The sequence below is a fragment of the Dreissena polymorpha genome, chromosome 6 (genome assembly GCF_020536995.1).
Source record: "Dreissena polymorpha isolate Duluth1 chromosome 6, UMN_Dpol_1.0, whole genome shotgun sequence".
Classification (NCBI taxonomy): Eukaryota; Metazoa; Mollusca; class Bivalvia; order Myida; family Dreissenidae; genus Dreissena; species Dreissena polymorpha.
In genome coordinates, this window is record NC_068360.1 from 40,164,022 (window position 1) to 40,185,647 (window position 21,626).

Below are 21,626 nucleotides of genomic sequence, written 5' to 3' on the forward strand. Positions count from 1 at the left end.
AACACAGAAAATATGATTGTGTTTAATTATCATTAATACAAATGTCTATATTTTGTGCAGCGGATGTTTATTCAGACGGATACGACAGAATTAAGTAAGTATCATTGTGTACTTTACAGTAGATTTTACTACGGAAGAAATTTATTATATCTCACTCAGTCACTGACAAAATGAGCTTGACACATAAACAACAACCGGATCGGATTTACATCCACATAATATTGTGCGAATCCGATGCAATTCAAATTACTAATGTTTGATAACGTTTGATGAATTCGTTATATCAATATGCATTAACTTTCAAGGGGAATAATTATAATTGAAATGTGCGATTCAATGACAGTGTTATATTGGGATAATTAGTCGTTTAGCCGTAACAGATAAGTATTTAGTTTGTTGTGTTTCATTTTCAACATAGTTTTACCGTTTTTTCCTTAAAGTAAAACAGTTCAGTCGTCATTATATCTTGAATTTTAAATATTGAAATACATGTCGGATATTTCATATTTTCGGACGTTGCTACGTAAGCTAGTTGTCAACATAATTATTAAGATACATATTTACCTTTTACCATACAGTTGTGCAGCTGATGTCTAATTAATGACGCGCTGTTTAATGTCAATAATGTTTTTCTGCCCGTGATGATAATAAGTCTTTAAATCAACAAACCCCAGCAATGTCAATGGTCTGTCAACATTAGAAAAATATTAGCTAAAGAAACTTCAGCATACAATTTATATGGTATTGACATACCTGTACTCTGAAGCCAAGTCTGTATCGAAAGTCAACCAGAGTCGTAACATATTTATGTCACGCTATAAATCAAAGAATACTCATTTTCGTGGATACATTTCTACATATATTGGTGAATGAATATAAATTACTGCATCGAGGAATGTTTTAAGGTTTAAATGTTTCAAATGCATCTAACAATAGATGAAAATAACTCTCATCAGTCTGAAATTCACAATTTTGAAGCCATTGTCGCTTTGTCCAAGACTAGTTTTCATTTGGATACTGTCGGATCATCCTTGACATCTTTTGCTAATATTGTAAACATTGCCTTTGTTTTCTGAAATCTATTATTTGTGATTAACAACATACGTCTGGTGGATTATAAAACTGATTTCAGTGTGAATCGGGTAGTTTTAAATATTTACTTTGAGTTTGTATTTACACTACAATTTGTTAACAACACAAGCCAGAATATTCTAAAATACCGGGAAATGTCATTCTGAATTTGAAAACACTTGAGCACATGGTATACAAATATACAAATACAAATTTTATTTTAAGTCAGTTTGTACATAACAAGTATAACATTAACATCTACATTTTCACAACAATAACACGTATACTGAAAGCGCTTGGACAAAGCGGAAAGAATCCGGGTATTTCGGACGAGGGTATTTCCGGGACAGATTTACTCAATATGCAAAGGAAAAATATGATATGCCTAATCGACAATTTCAATTGGGTTTCGGAACGCATGGTTTTATTTTTCTATGCGTAATCGGCAATTTTACATTGGGTATTTACACAAATGCGCACCTAATCTGTAGCTCTGTTACAGTAATCTGTGAAACAACGTCATTAATAAAACAAAAAATATGTTTGACCACAACGGTGGCTAATAATGTTTAGGAAAAATTACCAACAATATAGATTTATCTATAACATAACATGTTAGAATTTTATCATGCATTTATAATCACTCATAATGAGATTTCAATATACAGTTACATGCATAGACAGTTTTTTTAAGCCAGTGCCTTTTGAATTCAGAAAATAAGCAAGATAAACCATAAAATTGGGAAAAATAGATAGTAAACCATAAAATGGAGAAAAATGAGGCATTATTAATATGATTATAAATAACAGAATCACAATAATATTGTTTTTAAGTGCATGATTTAGTGCATTTTTAAATTTATATTATAAAATGCTGCTTGAATTTCTTTTTACCTTTCATATGTAAAAAAACAAATATCATCTGCTAGTGCAAAATATGACTGGTCATTTCGTAGCAAAAGAGAAGAAAATAAGTGCATTAAATAAATGAATTAATATTTTTGTATCTGGAATAGTTGTATTTTAAATTGATCCTCCACCCTATTATGGCCGAATAAGGGCTAAATTGCTTTCCAACTTGAAATGAAAAGGCATATTGGTTGATCGTGTAGCGTTTATGTGCAAAATTTGAGGGCCAATTGATAAAGCTTGTTGATGCCAAAACAGGTAATAATAATAATTTATTATCAGGTACATGTACACAAGCAAATAAGTATATTTAACCCTTTCAGTGCGGGAACCGAATTTTAAAGGCCTTTGAAAACAGTTTGGATCCAGATGAGACGCCACACAACGTGGCGTCTCATCAGGATCCAAACTGTTTGCTATTCTGATAGTAAAAAATCGAAGAAAATGCTAATTTTAGAAATTCAGCAGACGACATTTTAGCAGACGACAAATTTCCCAGCATGCAAAGGGTTAAGATGCTTAAGGTGTGGAAGACTCATAATCAGGTTTGGTGTCCCTCAAACCCTAAGCGTCTTGTTATTTCTTATGCAGTTTGTATAGATAGTGCCACATCCTGACACGTAAAGCTTGTGCTTTGTTGGCAGCGTTAGTTGGCTGTTAACAGGTTCATTGTGGTTATCTCCACCATCAGTCTGTCCGTCTGTCCTAGCCACTATCTCTTACACCATAAGCACTAGAACCATGAAACTTAAACACATGGTAGCTATGAGCATTATGTGCGACCCTGCACTATTTGGAATTTTGATCTGACCCCTGACCTCGCAAACCAAATAATGTTTTTTTAAAAAAATCTATGGCGGTAAAAAGTTAATGTGCAACGTCGCGGAAAATATTATACTTGACGACGTCACACAATGATGCGACTTTTAACAATTTAAGATTTAAAATTAAATCACATTAATGATTTAACAATGAGTTTTGATAATATAAATGCCATTGAACAGAAAATTGACATAAATGTGACCATATATTAATATTTGTACAAAATAGCCGACAACAACCGATTAAGTGTTAAAATTCCCGGGTACATTTTAGTATATTTACCGTACCCAGGGTACGAGCCTTACTAACTGTATTATTATTATATCTCACCGCCTACAAGGTACCTTTACCTTGTTGTGTTTATCAACCTGGAATTTATGTAAAATCCGGCTTTCTTTACTTTTATTTTTCATTCATTTGATTAAGCAATTGTTGACGTATCTCGTGGAACATTATTTGAATCTTGGGATTTTAATGGCGACAAGCTGTAAGTGTCAATTTATTTTAAAAACAAATCTAAGATTTTAAGTTTTGTGTGTTTGTTATGCATAATTCAGTGTTTTCCAAAAAAAATTGAGTAGCCAGTTATATGGCCAGCAACAATGCAGTAAAACTAAAGCATTTGTGACATTTTACTTGATATACTTGGGGAAAGTAGTTGGCGTCTAGAGTAAATGTAACCGGCGAAATGGCCCGCTGCCGGTCTTACAGAGAACACTGATAATGGTAAACTAAATAAAAAAAACTCGCTGCGACTGGATTACGGGTTTGTAAAATTGTTTTTTGGGTCATAATATGGTTAGCATTCAATACAAATGTTATTATAAAGTATTGTGGTTTAAAATTCATTTTGAGAATAGGATGGAAGAACAGAAAATGAAAGGGTATACAGGGATGAAAATTAGTGGTTTCCCGTGAGCCCAGGACAAGTAGTTTTGGCCTGGGCATTTCAATTTCCAAAGTTGATAGTCCGGCCGGGCAACTTGTTTTTTTTTTAAAGCTTAAAACAATTCAGTGCAATAAAAATTGAATAACAATTGACCACCATGGATCAATACTAGTTAAATAACATTCATTATTTAGGAATAGGAAATAATTAAATTCAGGCTCATAATAAAACATCAAACATTGAGTAGTGCAATGTCAGCAAATTTATTTAATTATCTATTATTTTATTAAAAGAAAGTATAATATACACATGTACATATTTCTGGGCTCGTTATTCTTTATCTGGGCAACCAAAATACTAAAGATGGTTGCCAGTGCAGGCAACCAATAGTACCGGTAATAAGTTAGTTTTAATCAATGAAATATCATTGTAACTTTATTGTTATAAGCATTGCATTAAAGTTGTGATTGAGGTAAGCTTGTTGTTAATAATATAGTATATTTACTTTTTAGCTCGACTATTATATATGAAATATATAAAGTGGAGCTATCCTACTCACCCCGGCATTGGCGTTAGCGTGCAAATGTTATAGTTTGCGTACCACCCCAAATATTTCCTATGTCCCTTGACATATTGCTTCCATATTTTGCATATTTCTTAACCAACATGACCCCAACCTAAATACAAGAGCAGACAACTGTATCACTTGCATTTTATAAGAATTATGACACTTTTTCCATGTAGAATATGCATATTATTGATAACTCTACAATGTTCGAAATTCGCACTAGCCCGGAGCTAGTTGATATTGTTTCGGGCTACTGAATTTCAATGGGTACTAGCCCGATTGGGCTATTGATTTTTCGAACTTTTGAAATTAAAAATGCTCAAAAATATTATTTTCATCCATCGTTTGAACCATACCTTAGAGGGTTTATTTAGCTTCGTATCGCGTTTCCTCACCCTTCCGATTATGTTGACATGACGAGAGTTTGAATGACAATTTTTTTTTGATACCGTGCAAATAAAATGCGGATCTACCCAGGTTGTTCAATTTGCTGTACTTTCAGAAAACCATACAAGTCTACAAATGTTTTAAATGTCCGCCATCTTGGATTTGTAATGATCTATTGACGAATTAACGCATTGCAATATCATATTTTAATAGAATATGTCAACCAAATTATATATTGATAGCGTAGTTGCTTGGTTACTTTTTACTGGTTTTCAGTTTTGGCAGTCAAACGTTATGCATATTTTATTTCACGTGCAAGGACTTACATTGATTGTTTTTGGACAGTTGTTTCCGGATACGGTATTATCTGTCGATTTTAATTTATTTTCGACATTCTTGATAAAAAAATATCTAGAATGATGAATACACATGCGATGTTACGGATGGTCTGGTTGATAATTTTTCACATTGTACTCACCAGAATTGGACCTAGAAAGACTATAAAAAAAAACAGTAAGCTAGGGGGAGGAGACACTGCCCTCTATTCGCTTTATCATACGGCCTAAGACTTTCGGCTAAATGTTTCGGATTTCAAATTTGGGACAATTGACGTCTAAAATTATTTACAGACTGGATATAAACCTTTGCATCTTGACTGCATGTAAGGTATTGATTGACGAATATCGTCATACATAAATATTATAATCGTATTGTGTCATTGAAAATGAAATATCATAATAACATTTCCAGTTAATTGGGATCAACTGTTAGTTGCAATCCTCATCAATTACACCCTACCTGCAATAAAATCTACCCAGAACCGCAAAAATATAAACTTATTTTAAAAACTTGTGATAAACAGTTCGGGTTAGTAAACTTTGGTTCGGGCTAGTGAAAAATTCCATCTGGTAGCCCGAACGGGCTAGTGGTTTCAAATGTGAAATTCGCACACTGACTCTTTGTTAAAGTGTGCGTACCACCCCAAATATTTCCTATATCCCTTGATATATTGCTTTCATATCTTGAATAATGTTAACGTGCATATTTTGTATTAACGTCTTGTTATTGTAGTGTACATATTTTTCGGATTTCGGACAGCCCATTCATTGAGTATTATTGTTGTGGTTTTGTGAGTACTCTTCATGTAAAATACTGCTGTTTAGATGTTCATTTTTAGTCGTATATATATCAGGATTCAATACCTATACCTTAGTGAAAATGGCATCGGAAGAACATTTGTTCATTGTACTAGATAAAAGTAAACATTATATCTATCCATCTTATTGTTTATTGCAGTTTCAGTCATATTCTGTCTAAAAATGATTTCAACATGATATAATTATAAATCATGGCTAGGAAATGTGTATATATGAAGCAAAAATTAAAAATAGATGGTTCATTTTTTCCCATTTACATGTATGTATATTTATCTATGTATACATCTTTTGTTGTAAACAGTTATGCGACATGTTGGGAAACGCCCAGGACAAATATATCGACGTAATGATTTTTTCACTTATGTGGGTGTATGTTGGCTCCACTTCACACGATACAGTCATTGTAGTTTAATTGAAAAATGCATCTTACAATGTGAGATGAGTTCTGGGTTCAAGCCCCAGCAGTGGCCTATCAAGTGTGAAATACGGAGCCATTATGATTAAATATACACAGTTATCTTTTTAAACAATACAATTAAATATAAGGAATAATGTTAAAGGGGAATTGCTGCTTAGCTATTTTTGACATTGAATAACAGGGTTTATATACACCCCAAGGATAAATGCTTCTAAATTTGTAAAAAAAACAAAAAACAAGTCGAAGTGTGCAGAATATTAAACATTTGCAACTTTCTGATGTCTAAAAGTCATCAAATGCCACTTGAAGTTTACTTTTTTTTTGTACAAAATAACCCATTTTGTGCTGTCCATTATCGGTTAATGTTTTACGCTGTCAGGTCCAGAAGCGCTCATTCTGTAGCATGTTTGGACCATAATGTATAATGCGACCAAGTTTCAGCAGATTCAGCCCAGTGGTTCTGATTTTATACGCTGTGCCTAGCTTTTATTGAGTATAAGTACTATTACTCACTGATTTATGCATATGAGCTTGGCTGTTTTCGAACAAAACCTGAGGTTTTGTCATAGCAAGCTCATTGTGTCATGAAGTGTCTTTTCGCCATCCGGCGTCCGCCATGCTAAAACCTTAACATGAACCCATTGTACCCACATATTTTTTCGTACCCATTTTTTTCGTACCCAAATATTTTTCGTAATCAAATGTTTTTCGTACCCAAATTTTTTTTGTACCCATTTTTTTCCTACCAAATTTTTTTTTCGTACCCATTTTTTTCGTACCCAAATTTTTTCGTACCCAATTTTTTTTTCGTACCCATTTATTTCGTACCCAAATTTTTTTCGTACCCAATTTTTTTTCGTACCCACATGTTTTCGTACCCAAATTTTTTTTCATACCCTTTTTTTTGTACCCAAACTTTTTCGTACCCACTCTTTTTCGTACCCACTCTTTTTTTTAACCCAAAATTTTTCGTACCCAATTTTTTTCGTACCCAAATTTTTTTCGTTCCCATTTTTTTACTACCCAAATTTTTCGTACCCAAATTTTTTCATACCCAATTATTTTTTGGTTCCCATTTTTTTCGTACCCAATTTTTTTTCGTATCCAAACGTTTTCGTACCCAAATTTGTATATTCTTACCCATTTATTTTTTTCGTACCCAAATGTTTTTCGTACCCAATTTTTTGGTCGAAATAATCGGTTTTCAATTTGATTTGATCTCCCCACTCATTCCATCCCGCGAAACCCTTAAGGTGTCGCAACTCTGGTATGGAATGAGTGATGTATTGGACGTCATCATTGATGACGTTCAATCGAACGAATGATAAAGGGGGCTAACTTTCGTTAAGCTGGCGAGAATCGTCGCGATTTGGGTTTCTTGAAAACTGGCCTAGCACGTTTGCTGAAATTTGACATGTATATGGACAAGAATGCGATCTACCTGTTGGCGTAGGCGTTATACCTGGGAAAAATATAGTTTTTGATTAAATCACGAAAAAGTTTCGCAAGTTTTACATAACCGGAATTACAAAATGCGGTATGTGGATATACCGAAGTCCTACCGAAATCCCCGAAATCAAACTTTGATAAAACAATGTTTCATTAGTGATTTCAGTGTATTTCGCAACGATCTATATTAAAATACGCAGTTTTTCAATACACAATCAATATTAATGGGGATTTCGTGGGATCTCGTGGATTTCTGGGGATTTTGGTAATTACGGGAAATTCGGTATTTCTTCACACCCGTCAAAATGGTCGACTTCGTCAGAATGAACGCTTAGAAAGTATTTACAAAAAACATCATCTCAAACGATGTAAAGTGAACGCTACTTATCTGTTTTGTAGATAAGTATACGATCCATTGGAAAACACTAACATTTGACATAAAAAAACGCCAGTGGATATGGAAATCTTCATCGTTTGAAATAGCAGACGGCGTCGACCAAAGGCGAAAAGATCGCGAGAAAGTATTCACAAAATAACATAATTAAAAATGATGTCAAGTGAACGCTAATTCGCTGTTTTGTAGATAAGTATACGATCTATTGAAAAACCATAACATTTGACATAAAACACCCGTGGATATGCAAATCTTCTGCGTACCAAATAGCAGACATCATGCGGCGTCTAATCTGAGTCTACGCTGTTTGCCAAGGCCGATAGTATAATGAATGGAAATGCACAAACTCAGCAACTGGCAAGCATATATGCATTAGTAGATTGTTTCGTGATTATTTAGAAACGACTACATAATTCTTTTGGTTCAGCCAGTGCAACTTAACAGAAATAAGTATAATAGTTTCTACACCTGACAACAATGTGCCAACTTTATACAAGGTAAGTTGTTTACATTATTTAAAATATTTCAAGCTTACAGTATACAACAATAAACAGCTGGTACAATGTAATGTCATCGTTTTAATTTTAATAAGCCCGTGGTTAATTACCCTTTTTAATCTTATGGTTCAATGCATCTCTAACACCTTCAATTGACATTCTCGGCTCGGGTACTACTTACCGGTACATGTACCCCGGGTACTCTTAACTTTACTTACATGTAGCCCGGGTACGGTAAAGAAACTTAAACATACCCGCAAATATTAGATTGTATCCGAGTTGTATATCTGCCAAAAATCCGATGTCGTTAAACATGCTAGCGATTAAAGTAAAACAATATTGTTTACCTTAAAGAAACTTCTCTTTAAAAAAAATCTGCATCAACATGCTTTTTAGTATGAGTGTTGAGAGGACGCCGTAGGAATAATCAAGTAATCAAGAATACGTCTCTGTTTCTGCTTTTATTTCCTTCATGTATAATGACGATAAGGATTGACGACTAACATTGACGGCAATGATAACAAGCATTGAAAACTAACACTAACGACAAGGATTGGCGACTAGATGTAACATTGACGATTCTCTACAATAAATGAAATTAACAATAAAGAATGAATAATACGATTATAGTACAACAGATCTGCTATTCGAAGTATAATATGATAGCATACACTCATTAGAATAAAAGGTTTCATAAATAACAATTTGAAACATTTTCAATAAATATCGAAATATCTTATACAATATTTATTACACAGCATGAATTATTTGTTAAAACATAATATAAATACCAAATATGGTGTTCCCCATTTAACGGACCTCGCAAACCAAAAAATGTTTCTTTAACAAAATCTATGATGGTAAAAAGTGAACGTGCGACATCGCGGAAAATATACTTGACAACGTCATACAATGATGCGACTTTAAACAATTTAAGATTTTAACTTGAATCACATTAATGATTGTGAAAATGAGTTTTGATAATACATTGTATAAATGCCATTTAACAGAAAATTGACATAAATGTAAACATAATTAATTTTTACAAAATAGCCGACAACAACCGATTTAGTGTTTAAATTCCCGGGTATGTTTTAGTATATTTACCGTTCCCAGGGTACGAGCCTTACTAACTGTATTATTATTATATCTCACCGACTACCTTTACCTTGTTGTGTTTCAACCTGAAATTTATGTAAAATCCGGCTTTCTTTACTTTTATTTTTCATTCATTTGATTACGCAATTGTTGACATATCTCGTGGAAAATTATTTGAATCTTTGGATTTTAGTGACGACAAGCTGGAAGTGTCAATTTATTTTTTACAATGAATCTAAGATGTATTTAATTTTTTTGTGTTTGTCATGCATAGTTCAGTGTTTTCCAGAAAAATTTGAGTAGCCAGTTATATGGCCGGCAACTATGCAGTAAAACCAAAGCATTTGTGACATTTACTTGATATATTTGGGAAAAGTAGCCGGCATCAAGAGTTAATGTAACCGGCAAGATCGCTAGCAGCCGGTATTTAAAGAGAACACTGATAATAGTAAACTAAATCTCTACGACGGGATTACAGCTTTGTAAAATTGTTTTTTGGGTGATAATGGTTAGTAATTCATACTAATGTTATTAAAAAATATCGGCTTTAAGTTTAATTTTGAGAATGCGATGGAAGAACAGAAAATGAAGAGCATACAGGGATGGAAATAATTGGTTTACCGTGAACCCGGGGCAAGTAGATTTTGGCCTGGGCAACTCAATTTCAAAAGTTGGTAAACTTCTTTTTTTTAAAGCTTAAAACAATTCACTGCAATAAAAATTGAAAAACAATTGATCACCATGGATCAATACTAGTTAAATAACATTCATTATTTAGGAATAGGACATGATTCAATTCAGGCTCATAATAAAACATCATGCATTGAACATGTGTTGTCAGCAAATGTTTTTAATTATCTATTATTTTATTAAAAGAATGTATAATATTCACATGTTCATATTTCTGGGCTCGTTATTCTTTATCTGGGCAACCAAAATACTAAAGATGGTTGCCCACAATAGTAAACAGTTAGTTTCAATCCCTGGCATATCATTGTATCTCTATTGTTATAAGCATTGCATTAAAGTTGTGATTGAGGTTAGCCTGTTGTTTATGGTATATTTACATTTTAGCTTGACTGTTATATATGAAATATATATAGTCGAGCTATCCTACTCAACCCGGCGTCGGCTTGCGCATTGGAATGTTTGCGTACCACCTCAAATATATTTCCTATGTCCATTGACATATTGCTTTTATATTTTGCATACTTCATTACCGACATAAACCCAATCTATAAACAAGAGCAGACAACTCATTTACTGTATCAAGCATTTTAACAGAATTAGGCCCTTTTTCACTTAGAATAATATGCATATTATTGATAAATCTATGTTAAAGTTTGCATATGACCTCAAATATTTTTTATGTCCCTTGACATATTGCGTTCATACACCATGTATTTTGCTTATTAACCAACATGACCCCAATGTATAAACAAGAGCAGATAACTGTATCAAGCATTTTGTAACAATTATGGCCTTTTTAACCAGGTTTTCCGAAGGAAAAAACTGGTTATTAGATTGGCGAATGCGGGCGGGCTGGCTGGCGGGCTGGCGGAATAACCATGTCCGGGCCATAACTATGTCGTTCATTGTCAGATTTTAAAATCATTTGGCACATTTGTTCACCATCATTGGACGGTGTGTCGCGCGAAATAATTACGTCGATATCTCCAAGGTCAAGGTCACACTTTGAGTTCAAAGGTCAAAAATGGCCATAAATGAGCTTGTCCGAGCCATAACTATGTCGTTCATCGTCAGATTTTAAAATCATTTGGCACATTTGTTCACCATCATTGGAGGGTGTGTCGCGCGAAATAATTACGTCGATATCTCCAAGGTCAAGGTCACACTTTGAGTTCAAAGTTCAAAAATGGCCATAAATGAGCTTGTCCTGGCCTTAACTATGTCATTCATTGTGAGATTTTAAAATCATTTGGCACATTTGTTCACCATCATGGGACGGTGTGTCCCACGAAAGAATCACGTCAATATCTCCAATGTCAAGGCCGCCACGACTAAAAATAGATTTAAAAAGAAAAAAAACTTTCAAAGGGGGTTAATTTTTTTTGGTCATTTCAAAAGTTCAGTTTGAGTTTTCTCCCTTTATCAGATTTTTTTTTCACAATGAAAACCTGGTTTTGTGACAATTTTGTCCCTTGTTTTCACTTACAATAAGCATATAATTGATAAATCTATTATTAAGTTTGCGTACCACCTTTAAATTGCCATAACTTGTTTATTATGCTCCCCCCCAAATTTTTTAGGGGGAGCATATAGTCGCCGCTTCGTCTGTCCGTCGGTGCACAAATTTGTTTCGTACCCAATTTTTTTTGTACCCAAATTTATATATGTACCCTTTTTTTTCGTACCCAAATAGTTTTTTGTACCCTAATTTTTTCGTTCCCTATAGGTTTTCATAACCAAATTTTTTTTCGTACCCAATTTTTTTTTTACACAAATTTGTTCGAACCCAAATTTCTTTGAACCCATTTGTTCGTACTCAAATTTTTTTCGTACCCAAATTCGTTTTGTTCCCAATTTTTTTTGTACCCAAATTTTTATTTGAACCTTTTTTTTCGTACCCAAATAGTTTTTCGTACCCTAATTTTTTTTCATAACCAATTTTTTTTTCGTACCCACATTTTTTTGTACCCAATTTTTTCGTACACAAATTTGTTCGTACCCAAATTTCTTCGTACCCATTTGTTCGTACTCATTTTTTTTTCGTACACAAATTTTTTCGTACCTTATTTTTTATTTGTACCCATTTTTTTCGTACCAAAATAGTTTTTTCGTTCCCTTATTTTGTTTGTACCCATTTTATCGTACTCAAATTTGTTTTCGTACCCAAATTTGTTTTTTTTTTCCTACCCGCATATTTTTTCGTACCATTTTTTTTTAGAAATAATCGATTTTCAATTTGATTTCATCTCTCCACTCATTCCATCCCGCGAAACCCTTAAGGTGTCGCAAGTCTAGTATGAATCATTCAGATTCTAAAACTAGCTTCTTTTTTATGGAATGAGTGATGTATTGGACGTCATCATTGATGACGTTCATTCGAACGAATGATAAAGGGGGCTAAGTTCCGTTAAGCTGAGGCAAATCACTGCGATTTGGGTCTCTTGAAAACTGGCCGAACACGTTTGCTGAAATTTGACATGTTTATGGACAAGAATGCGATCTACCTGTTGGCGTAGGCGTTATACCTGGGAAAAATCAAGTTTTCGAGTATTTTGTGTTGAAATATTTTTATGGGAAACGGCACGCGCGCATGACGTCATGAAAAGCGCTTAGGCTAGCTTCCATCTTGTTAATAAACAAAGAAACAAAGTTACGCGTTATTAATTCAATAAAAGTTAGGCGTTTAATCGATAAACAAAGACGTAATAATTGTGTTTGAATATCAATCGGAAGTACACAAGTGTGTTTTTTTAATAAACATCACATAAATCAATGTGTTATTCAACGTATTGTGAATTTGTGTGCTACGAGTTGAAGAAAGGTTTACGCGGCTAGGCTTTCCGAGATAAATGTAAGTACACACTGGTATTAGAATGGTATTCTATTTATCCGATAATATCTATTACATTATTAGGGTTTAATATTTTATTATTAAATCAATAAATAAACGTGAGCAGCAAATCAATTAATTTCGTTTGCAGTAGAAACCGAAAGACGGAAAGTAAACAAACCAACCATCAAAATGGCTGACGACATAGCAACGTAGGAATGAACGCTCACAAAATAAGATCATCATAAATGATGTAAAGTGAACGCTAGTTAGCTATTTTGTAGATAAGTATACGATCCAACGAAAAAACAATAAAATTTGACATAAAAAAACACCAGTGGATATGGAAATCATCGGCGTTTGAAATAGCAGACGGCGTCGACCAATGGCTGCCAATACAGGTTCGAAAAGAACGCTCGAAAGTATTAACAAAATAACATAGATGATGTAAAGTGAACGCTAATTCGCTGTTTTGTAGATAAGTATACGATCTATTGAAAAACCATAACATTTGACACAAAAACACCCGTGGATATGGAAATTTTCAGCGTAACGAAATAGCAGACATCACACGGCGTCTCATCTGGGTCTACGCTGTTTGCCAAGGCCGATAATATAATGAATGGAAATGCACAAACTCAGTAACTGGCAAGCATATATGCATTAGTAGGTTGTTTCGTGATTATTCAGAAACGACTACATAATTCTTTTGGTTCTGCCAGTGCAACTTAACAGAAATAAGTATAAAAAGTTTCTACACCTGACAACAATGTGCCAACTTAATACAAGGTAAGTTGTTTACATTATTTAAAATATTGCAAGCTTACAGTACTCAACAATAAACAGCTGGTACAATGTAATGTCATCGTTTTAATTTTAATAAGCCCGTGGTTAATTACCCTTTTTAATGTTATGGATCAATGCATCTCTAACACCTTCAATTGACTTGTTCATGAAAAATATACACCCTCAGTGCATGCTATCCCATACACCATCAATCACTTACTAAGGCTCGATTGGTCATTCTCGGCTCGGGTACTACTTACCGGTACATGTACCCCGGGTACTCTTAACTTTACTTACATGTTCCCCGGGTACGGTAAATAAACTTAAACATAACCGCAAATATTATATTGTATCCGAGTTGTATATCCGCCAAAAATCCAATGTCGTTAAACATGCTACCGATAACGTAAAACAATATTGTTTACCTTAAACAACCTTCTCTTTTAAAAAATCTGCATCAACATGCTTTTTAGTTTGAGTGTTGAGAGGACGCCGTAGGAATAAGCAAGTAATCAAGAATACGTCTCTGTTTCTGCTTTTATTTCCTTCATGTATAATGACGATAAGGATTGACGACTAACATTGACGACAATGATCACAAGCATTTACGACTAACACTGACAACAAGCATTGGCGACTAGATGTAACATTGACGATTCTCTACAATAAATGAAATTAACAATAAAAAATGAATAATAAGATTATAGTACAACAGATATGCTTTTCAAAGTATAATATAATAGCATACACTCATTAGAATAAGAGGTTTCATAAATAACAATTTGAAACATTTTCAATCAATATCGAAATATCTTATACAATATTTATTACACAGCATGAATTAATTGTTAAAACATAATATAAATACCGAATATGGTGTTCCCCATTTAACGGACCTTGCAAACCAAATAATGTTTCTTTTAAAAAATCTATGACGGTAAAAAGTGAACCTGCGATGTCGTGGAAAATATTATACTTGACGACGTCATACAATGACGCGACTTTAAACAATTTAAGATTTAAAATTAAATCACATTATTGATTTTAACAATGAGTTTTGATAATATAAATGCCATTGAACAGAAAATTGACATAAATGTAAACATAATTAATTTTTACAAAATAGCCGACAACAACCGATTTAGTGTTGAAATTCCCGGGTATGATTTAGTATATTTACCGTACCAAGGGTTTGGGCCTTACTAACTGTATTATTATTATATCTCACCGACTACCTTTACCTTGTTGTGTTTATCAACCTGAAACTTATGTTAAATCCGGCTTTCTTTACTTTTATTTTTCATTCATTTGATTACACAATTGTTGACGTATCTCGTGGAAAATTATTTGAATCTTTGGATTTTACTGACGACAAGCTGGAAGTGTCAATTTATTTTAAAAACGAATCTAAGGTTTATTTACATGTAAGTATTGTGTGTTTGTCATGCATAATTCAGTGTTTTCCAGAAAAATTTGAGTAGCCAGTTATATGGCCGGCAACTATGCAGTAAAACGAAAGCATTTGTGACATTTACTTGATATATTTGGGAAAAGTAGCCGGCATCAAGAGTAAATGTAACCGGCAAAATGGCTGGTTGCCGGTATTTAAGTTAAGAGAACACTGATAATAGTAAACTAAATCTTTACGACAGGATTACAGCTTTGTAAAATTGTTATTTGGGTGATAATGGTTAGCAATTCATACAAATGTTATTAAAAATATTGTGCTTTAAAATTAATTTTGAGAATGGGATGGAAGAACAGAAAATGAAGAGTATACAGGGATGGAAATAAGTGGTTTCCCGTGAGCCCAGGGCAAGTAGATTTTGGCCTGGGCAACTCATTTTCAAAAGTTGGTAAACTTCTTTTTTTTTAAAGCATAAAACAATACAGTGCAATAAAAATTGAAAAACAATTGATCACCATGGATCAATACTAGTTAAATAACATTCATTATTTAGGAATCGGACATGATTCAATTCAGGCTCATAATAATACATCATGCATTGAACATGTGTATTGTCAGCAAATGTATATAATTATCTATTATAATAATATTCACATGTTGATATATGTTGTATTTCTGGGCTGGTTATTCTTTATCTGGGCAACCAAAATACTAAAGATGGTTGCCCACAATATAAAAAAAAATTAGTTTCAATCCCTGGCATATCATTGTAACTTTATTGTTTAACTGCATTGCATTAAAGTTGTGATTGAGGTTAGCTTGTTGTTTATAGTATATTTACTTTTTAGCTCGACTATTATATATGAAACATATATAGTGGAGCTATCCTACTCACCCCGGCGTTGGCGCGCGCATTGGAATGTTTGCGTACCACCTCAAATATATTTCCTATGTCCATTGACATATTGCTTTTATATTTTGGATACTTCTTTACCAACATAACCCCAATCTATAAACATGAGCAGACAACTGTATCAAGCATTTTAACAGAATTAGGCCCTTTTTCACTTAGAATATGCATATTATAGATAAATCTATGTTAAAGTTTGCATACCACCTCAAATATTTTCTATGTCCCTTGACATATTGCTTTCATACATGTATTTTGCTTCTTAACCAACATGACCCCAATGTATAAACACAAGCAGATAACTGTATCAAGCATTTTGTAACAATTATGGCCTTTTTTTCATTAAGAAAAAGCATATAATTGATAAATCTATTTTAAAGTTTGCGTACCACCTTTAAATTGCCACAACTTCTTTATTATGCTCCCCCCCAAATTTTTTAAGGGGGGAGCATATAGTCGCCGCTTCGTCTGTCCGTCCGTGCACAATTTTTGTCCGGGCTGTTTCTCAGCAACTAATGACTGGAATTCAATTAAACATAATGGGAAGCTTCACTACCAAGAGGAGACATGCATATTATCAGCCGGTTCTGGTCGGATGATTTTTCACAGAGTTACAATGTATGGCCCTTTGAAATTTTCCATTAACTGTACATAAAGTGCAATTCTTGTCCGGGCTATTTCTCAGCAACCAATGACTGGCATTCAATAAAATTTATGGGAAACTTCACTACCAAGAGGACATGTGCATATTATCAGCCGGTTCTCGTCGGATGATTTTTCACAGGGTTATGGCCCTTTGAAATTTTACATTGAACATATAGTGCAATTCTTGTCAGAGCTATTTCTCAGCAACTTATTATGGGAATTCACTGAAACAGCATGAGAAGCTTCACTACCAACAGGAGATGTGCATATTATCAGCCGGTTATGTTCGGTTGATTTTTCACAGAGTAATGGCCCTTTTACATTTTCTATAAACTGTACATATTTATGTAGTGCAATTCTTGTCCGGGCTATTTCTCCCCAACTACTGACTGGAATACAATAAAGCTTTATGGGAAGCTTAACTACCTCTAGGAGATGCGCATGTTATAAGTGGGTTCGGGTTACATGATTTATTTAGAGAGTTATGGCCCTTTGAAATTTTTAAGTTACTTAACCATCCATTGTATTATTTTGTCCAGAGTTATGCCCCTCAAGACGTTTCCTTTTATCTGAATATATAGTGCAATATTGTGACCAAAAAACCTTTGGGGAGCATCACCCGTCTCCGATTGTTTCTTGTTTATCATCAAATTTGATTCATGCTTTGACAAAACAACACTAACCTGACATACTACAATGGACACCACCCAAACATGAAATAAAATCTTATTAGTTTGTTTTATGTCTTTACAAATGTTAAATGTTTTCGTACCAAAATAGTTTTCGTACCTTCATTTTTTTCGTTCCCTATATTTTTTCGTACTCTAACTTGTTTTTGTAACCAAATTTTTTTTCGTACCTAAATTTTTTTCGTAACCAATTTTTTTCGTACCCATTTTTTTCTTACCGAAATGTTTTTCGTACCCAAATTTGTTCGTACCCAATTTTTTTTTTCGAACCCATTTTTTTCGTATCAAAATGTTTTTTGTACCCAAATTTGTTCGTACCCAAATTTTTTTTCGTACCTAAATTGTTTCGTACCCAAATTTTTGTCGAAATAATCGGCTTTCAATTTGAATTGATCTCCCCACTCATTCCATCCCGCGAAACCCTTAAGGTGTCGCAACTCTAGTATGGAATGAGTGATGTATTGGACGTCATCATTGATGACGTTCATTCGAACGAATGATAAAGGGGGCTAAGTTTCGTTAAGTTGGTGCAAATCACTGCGATTTGAGCGCCTTGAAAACTGGTCAGTTACTTTTGCTGAAATTTTGCATGTATATGGAGAAGAATGCGATCTACCTGTTGGCGTAGGCGTTATACCTGGGAAAAATCTAGTTTTTTGATTAAATCACGAAAAAGTTTCGCAAGTTTGACAAAACCGGATTTACAAAAAGCGGTATGTGGATATACCGAAGTCCTACCGAAATCCCCGAAATCAAACTTTGATAAAACAATGTTTCATTAGTGATTTCAGTGTATTTCGCAACGATCTATATTAGAATACGCAGTTTTTCAATACACAATCAATATTAATGGGGATTTCGTCGGATCTCGTGGTTTTCTGCGGATTTTGGTAATTACGGGAAATTCGGTATTTCTTCACACCCGTCAAAATGGTCGACTTCGTCAGAATGAACGCTTAGAAAGTATTTACAAAAAAAATCATCTCAAACGATGTAAAGTGAACGCTACTTATCTGTTTTGTAGATAAGTATACGATCCATTGGAAAACACTAACATTTGACATAAAAAACCGCCAGTGGATATGGAAATCTTCAGCGGTCGAAATAGCAGACGGCGTCGACCGATTGCTGCCAATACAGGTTCGAAAAAAACGCGAGAAAGTATTAACAAAATAACATAATTAAAAATGATGTAAAGTGAACGCTAATTCGCTGTTTTGTAGATAAGTATACGATCTATTGAAAAACCGTAACATTTGACATAAAAACACCCGTGGATATGGAAATAGCAGACATCACACGGCGTCTCATCTGATTTTACGCTGTTTGCCAAGGCCGATAATATAATGAATGGAAATGCACAAACTCAGTAACTGGCAAGATTATATGCATTAGTAGGTTGTTTCGTGATTATTAAGAAACAACTGCATAATTCTTTTGGTTCAGCCAGTGCAACTTAACAGAAATAAGTATAATAGTTTCTACACCTGACAACAATGTGCCAACTTATACAAGGTAAGTTGTTTACATTATTTATATTGCAAGCTTACAGTATACAACAATAAACAGCTGGTACAATGTAATGTCATCGTTTTAATTTTAATAAGCCCGTGGTTAATTACCCTTTTTTATCTTATGGATCAATGCATCTCTAACACCTTCAATTGACTTGTTCATGAAAAATATACACCCTCAGTGCATGTTATCCCATACACCATCACTCACTTACTAAGGCTCGATTGGTCATTCTTGGCTCGGGTACTACTTACAAGTACATGTACCCCGGGTACTCTTAACTTTACTTACATGTACCCCTGGTACGGTAAATAAACTTAAACATACCCGCAAATATTAGATTGTATCCGAGTTGTATATCCGCCCAAAACCCGATATCGTTAAACATGCTACCAATTAACGTAAAACAATATTGTTTACCTTAAACAAACTTCTCTTTTAAAAAATCTGCATCAACATGCTTTTTAGTATGAGTGTTGAGAGGACGCCGTAGGAATAATCAAGTAATCAAGAATACGTCTCTGTTTCTGCTTTTATTTCCTTCATGTATAATGACGATAAGGATTGACGACTAACATTGACAACAATGATAACAAGCATTGAAAACTAACACTAACGACAAGCATTGGCGACTAGATGTAACATTGACGATTCTCTACAATAAATGAAATTAACAATAAAGAATGAATAATAAGATTATAGTACAACAGATCTGCTATTCGAAGTATAATATGATAGCATACACTCATAAGAATAAAAGGTTTCATAAATAACAATTTGAAACATTTTCAATAAATATCGAAATATCTTATACAATATTTATTACACAGCATGAATTAATTGTTAAAACATAATATAAATACCAAATATGGTGTTCCCCATTTAACGGACCTCGCAAACCAAAAAATGTTTCTTTAAAAAAATCTATGACGGTAAAAAGTGAACGTGCGACGTCGCGGAAAATATACTTGACAACGTCATACAATGACAAGACTTTAAACAATTTAAGATTTTAAATTGAATCACATTGATGATTTTAAAAATGAGTTTTGAAAATACATTGTTTAAATGCCATTTAACAGAAAATTGACATAAATGTAAACATAATTAATTTTTACAAAATAGCCGACAACAACCGATTTAGTGTTTAAATTCCCGGGTACGTTTTAGTATATTTACCGTACCCAGGGTACGAGCCTTACTAACTGTATTATTATTATATCTCACCGACTACCTTTACCTTGTTGTGTTTCAACCTGAAATTTATGAAAAATCCGGCTTTCTTTACTTTTATTTTTCATTCATTTGATTACGCAATAGTTGACGTATCTCGTGGAAAAATATTTGAATCTTTGAATTTTAGTGACGACAAGCTGGAAGTGTGAATTTATTTTAAAAATGAATCTTAGATGTATTTAATTTTTGTGTGTTTGTCATGCATAGTTCAGTGTTTTCCAGAAAAATTTGAGTAGCCAGTTATATGGCCGGCAACTATGCAGTAAAACCAAAGCATTTATGACATTAACTTGATATATTTGGGAAAAGTAGCCGGCATCAAGAGTTAATGTAACCGGCAAAATCGCTAGCTGCCGGTATTTAAAGAGAACACTGATAATAGTAAACTAAATCTCTACGACGGGATTACAGCTTTGTAAAATTGTTTTTTGGGTGATAATGGTTAGTAATTCATACTAATGTTATTAAAAAATATTGTGCTTTAAATTTAATTTTGAGAATGGGATGGAAGAACAGAAAATGAAGAGCATACAGGAATGGAAATAAGTGATTTACTGTGAGCCCGGGGCAAGTATATTTTGGCCTGGGCAACTCAATTTCAAAAGTTGGTAAACTTCTTTTTTTTAAAGCTTAAAACAATTCACTGCAATAAAAATTGAAAAACAATTGATCACCATGGATCAATACTAGTTAAATAACATTCATTATTTAGGAATAGGACATGATTCAATTCAGGCTCATAATAAAACATCATGCATTGAACATGTGTTGTCAGCAAATGTATTTAATTATCTATTATTTTATTAAAAGAATGTATAATATTCACACGTTCATATTTCTGGGCTCGTTATTCTTTATCTGGGCAACCAAAATACTAAAGATGGTTGCCCACAATAGTAAACAGTTAGTTTCAATCCCTGGCATATCATTGTATCTCTATTGTTATAAGCATTGCATTAAAGTTGTGATTGAGGTTAGCTTGTTGTTTATAGTATATTTACATTTTAGCTTGACTGTTATATATGAAATATATATAGTCGAGCTATCCTACTCAACCCGGCGTCGGCGTGCGCGTTGGAATGTTTGCGTACCACCTCATTGCCTCAAATATATTTCCTATGTCCATTGACATATTGCTTTTATATTTTGCATACTTCATAACCGACATAACCCCAATCTATAAACAAGAGCAGACAACTCATTAACTGTATCAAGCATTTTAACAGAATTAGGCCCTTTTTCACTTAGAATATGCATA

At 33.5% G+C, this 21,626-nt stretch overlaps 2 long non-coding RNA genes across 2 annotated transcripts in view; one reads left to right on the forward strand and one right to left on the reverse strand.

The window, feature by feature from the left end:
• Positions 1-9,007: 9,007 nt before the first annotated feature.
• Positions 9,008-21,626, reverse strand: part of LOC127834999 (uncharacterized) — a 14,229-nt gene continuing 1,610 nt past the window's right edge. The window contains exon 2 of the long non-coding RNA XR_008028305.1: positions 9,008-11,013. This is a non-coding gene — a long non-coding RNA (uncharacterized LOC127834999). The remainder of the gene's footprint in view (positions 11,014-21,626) is intronic.
• On the forward strand, positions 12,860-14,918 carry LOC127834997 (uncharacterized). The gene is made up of 2 exons (XR_008028303.1): positions 12,860-13,200; positions 13,331-14,918. It is a non-coding gene; the product is annotated as an uncharacterized LOC127834997 (long non-coding RNA).